This window comes from Amphimedon queenslandica, unplaced genomic scaffold (genome assembly GCF_000090795.2).
Source record: "Amphimedon queenslandica unplaced genomic scaffold, v1.1 AMPQUscaffold_13293, whole genome shotgun sequence".
NCBI classification, from domain to species: domain Eukaryota; kingdom Metazoa; phylum Porifera; class Demospongiae; order Haplosclerida; family Niphatidae; genus Amphimedon; species Amphimedon queenslandica.
In genome coordinates, this window is record NW_003546471.1 from 114,538 (window position 1) to 119,425 (window position 4,888).

Below are 4,888 nucleotides of genomic sequence, written 5' to 3' on the forward strand. Positions count from 1 at the left end.
TCTCGAGTTGTCTTCAGTATTACAGGACCATGTCACTAGTAGCTGGATAGAAAAGAGCAATTGGACTACTTTCAAGCAGCCTTTGAGACAACTAATTGAATCTCTTTCGTCTTATGTTTCTTATTTAAGTATTCGTAGTAAAGCTATGAAGTTGCATCACTCCTCCTCCTCTCCTTCAGTTAATTTTTCAGATACATCTGCGGTAAAATATTTACCCAAGTCCTTGTCAGTATCGTCACTTTTATCTCGGCTTGATTCAGCTGTATGTAATACTGATTATGTATCAAGCAATACATGTGAATGATTATTTGCCTAAAGAACCACGCCCAAAGTATCTTTGTATTCGAGAATTAGAGAAAGGTCTCTCGTGTCCTGTATTTTTTTTCACTTACACCCATGGATCAAATGTGGGTAACTATCATTTCATTTGGAAAGCTCCTGACCATGTGAGTGTTGAAGCTTGTACTACGGAGAAAATGCGAGTTGTTGGTACCATTAAAAAAGAAATACCCACTTTTCACACACGTGCAATGAGACGACAGTTCTTTCATCTCGTTGGCCGTATTTCTCTAAAGAGCAAACCACATCTTCTGCGAGCCATGTATCAGTCGTTAACTGGAGATCAATCTGCAGCTCGAACTACTGCTGAACATGAAATAGATGAGCATGTTTCTGAATTTTTGTCAATGGAGGACCCTGATGTGATTGTTGATTTACGTGAGTTAAATGCTAATGGTAGAGATTGTTTCAAAGTTTTTTGGGAAATGTGTGCACTGTATTTGTCTGAGTGTACTTCAGTGCAAGAGCGAAGGCATGATTCTGTAGTCTATATGGCTAAGGCCATTTCAATTCGTGATTTAATTCAAGAAGTAACGAAGCTTTGCCCAGAGGGTACTCCAATACCTTTCATATCATGGGTACAGCTGAACTTTTGTCCTAGGAATCCACGTGCCTCTTCTTCAGCAAGATATACTAGTCGTTTGGAAGCAAAGCATGTTATACAGAAATGCCAGTTTCGTAAGTCACACCCAGATGCTCATTATTGTGCCTCCTTATTTCGCTATATGAGGGAATATGCTATTAAATATAGGGACATCTCTTGTTTTGTCTGCATTGATGATAAGCATAGTATCAAGGTAGGAGAGCCGGAATTTCCAATTGCTGCAGCTGAAAGAGGACGCCAAGTCATAGTTTCAAGTCATATTACTTTTGCTGTTGGAGATCATGACTTTGCTAAGTTTAAACTAACTCCAAGTGTTATTTTGCTAGTACATATTCCTGAATTTATTGATATGTCATTTTATACCAGAGAAGTATTCATTGGCTTTAAAGAAACAGTTTATGAACCCTCTTCACCAATACGACATGCTACTGAGTTATATAATTGCCTTTTAACTCGAATGGAAGGTCGACATATCCTGTTTATCTATTCTGATGGAGGGCCAGACCATAGATTGACTTACTTAAGTGTCCAACTTTCTCTCATAGCTTTATTTTTGAATTTGGATTTAGATGTATTAATTGCAGGACGGACAGCACCCTCACATTCATGGGCTAACCCAGTGGAGCGAATCATGTGAATTGTCAATCTTGGCATACAATGCATTGGAATAATGAGAAGTCCTGGAAGTAATGAGTTTGAAAATTCTCTAACAAAATGTAACAGCCTCAAAGATCTTAGAGAAGCCTGCTCGTCTTTTAAAGAGGACATTACTAATTCACTTAAAGAACCAAAGGATCTACTATCTAGCATTATGGTTCATTTGGAATTGAAAGGAGAGAAGTTTCGTGTATTTGAGAGTGCTACCTGGGAAATTCTGCTCACTATAGATTCATCATTGACAAGAGATGACACAACTCAGAAGTCATTGGAGAAACTTCAGTCATTATCTCAGTTTATTTCACATTGTTGTACCTTTCACAAGTATTCTTTGACGATTCGGAAATGTGGAGAGGAAGGTTGTACTGTATGTCGTCCTGTCAAAATGTCGTCTCAAGTTTTTTCTGGTGAGTAATTACTTATTGTTGTAATATGCGATATGCAGATACTTAATTTGTATCACATTCACTGTGTTTTTTAATGAAACACTCATTTCCTTCTCTAAGTAATATTTACAACAGCATTGTCAAGATATTCACCTTATACAAATAATTTTTTTGAATTTCTCCCAATGCTTAAATCATTGCATATATGTTATTCATGAAGCACCCTTGTCGTCATTTTATAAATTTAAATTTATGAACCACACCCACTTAATTAACTAGAAATATTAACATTAAATAACACATGTATAACTTGATGATTTTTTATGTTCAAAATGTGAAATCTGATTTTTATGAGATACTTAAATCTAAGTGTATTTCATCAATAGTAGTCCATATTAATATTAGCTAATTTTAAATAATTAACTACATGTATGTGTAAAATTTGTTTTTGCTGGACATGAATGAACATGGTTTTAAAACCTTTGATTATTTTTCTTTAATTTTCCACTGTGTCTGTTTATTGGTACATAACATAGCATGAAATTTTGCAGCTTGATATACTTGCAATATTAAGTTAAAAGTATTATAGCATGCATATATTAATGGTTGTAATATTTGCTGTAGGTATTCATGATTTACCTAGTCCAATTTATAATGATGGTGGACATTATGCTGATTTTTATGATGTTTATGGTCAATCACCTACAGAAGACCTCATTCCTAGTAATATGCAGAAGAAGAATAAGAAGACTCTACCATTTAATGCTACACAGCAGCATGTAAGGAATGTTAATCTTCTCATACAATGTGAAGAGTGCAAAATGTGGAGGCTTTTATTCTCAAAGAAGAAGCTGAGTAAGAACTTGGTAGTAGAATTGGAAGGAATTTTTGGAAGATTTGTCATATACATGTGGAGCTAATTTTGATGATTTAGAATTGCCTGAATCCTTAAAGTCTGTTTGCATTAGGCTACATTCTTGTTTTGACCCAATAGAAAAGTTGTATTATAGTAGTGGTTTTGAACCTATCTGTTTCTATTGTGCAGAATCAGTTAATGAGAGTTCTGAAGATGAGGAGTCTTTATACTATCCTCAGTGTGGCCAGTGTCTTGCACGCCCAAAAGTCAAGAAGATTAATAGAGCAAAGAAATAACATTTTTGGTTCTTAATGGAAAATAATGAATGTTGTTATAATAATTATTAATAATTAATAACTATAACTAACCGCCCGCCCGCCCGCGTTCTATTATGGATGAGAAACAATGAATTTAATCACTGTGGCCTAAAAATGAAAAAAATAACATGCAACAATACAACAATGTATGGTCATGCATATATAGTCCTGTGCTCATGATACTTGAATTATAGACTAGAATTGTACAAGGAAACATAAAATGGAAAAGTATATAATTGACCTTACTTGATTGAAATACTTCATGGCATATATCTGAAACTTGAAAAAGAAAAAGAGACTAAAGAGATAAAAAAAGAAAGGGCAAAGAGAGGGAGTTGCATGACAGTGAATTACAATTGTAAATCAAATTAAAAAGCAATGGTAACTGCAATGCTTTTCTGTGTGTAATGGCAATTACTTCATTTCATATGCGTACATGTAGCTATACTTCAATGAATCAGTGACATACATGTAGGCCTGGTGTGCATGGCATATATTACATATGTGAAAATGACAAAAATTATTACTATGTCATCAACTGAGAGAAAGATTCATAATGAGCAATGGAGAGGAGAGAAAGCTTAAAAGACATAGAAATAGACTTGGTACATCAGATGTTAAAGGAGGAGAAGAAGAAAGAAAACAATAGAGATATAGAGCAAAAGTAAATACAAAAATTTTCAAAAGATTGAGTAGGATTCTTTTTGTCCTGATTTATGAAGGAAGTAATGGAAACAAAGACAAGTAGGATTTCAAACAACGAATTATTCTGAAAGACTCCATACCAATGAAAATACAAAACAAATATCCTACTCTCATGACGCAAATTCTACTCAACATTGCAAGATGATCCGCATTTCTTATATATTAACATGGAAAGTACAATATAGAGTGAAGAGTAGAATTTGTATCACGAGAGGATGATTTTCGCTGTGTATTTTCGTTGGTATCGAGTCTTGCAGAATAATTGGTCGCTTGAAATCCTACTTGTTCTTGTTTCCATTACTTTCTTGATGCATGAGAACAAATAGAAATCTACTCTATCTTTTTTATTTGAAAACTTTGGTATTTGTTTTAGTTAGTTTTTTAATAAATATTTTTATTGTTCTGTTTTCTTACAGATCAATTACTGAACAAGGCTGGCTTTAGAAAAAGTTTTGTACTATACATAATCATACATTATCATCATTACAATTAGTTTAGTAAATTATTGTTATTAAGAATTAAAGCAGAGTAATGAAGAGATCAGTACTCATTGCAGTAATTTGATGGCATTAGTTCAAATGCAAGCTCAGCAGATTTTACAACTAAAAGTGATGTATGAGATGTCGGTTAGGCAATGGATTTATCAATGAAGACACAAATTTGATGCTAGTGTTTTCAGCTATATGATGTATCATGTGACAATGGACCACGAATCACAGATCATGGACTCGGATCATATGAAGTTATGATTATGCTTATAGTCAGGTGATCAACCCACGTACATTAATTAACAATTAATAAAGTTCGTTTTTAGGGAAGCTTAGATATACACATACATATTGTATTATTTTACATAGTATAATATCCATAATGGAAGGTTCTAGCTCCAGCGAGGTAATAGTTGTTTCCTCAACGTCTGATTATGAAGATGAAAGGTTAGTCATTTATTCGATAAGCTAGTTAAATTATTCACAGCAGTGTACTTTAGAGCAATTTTAACCAATGTGATAAGGCTGCCAGTCCG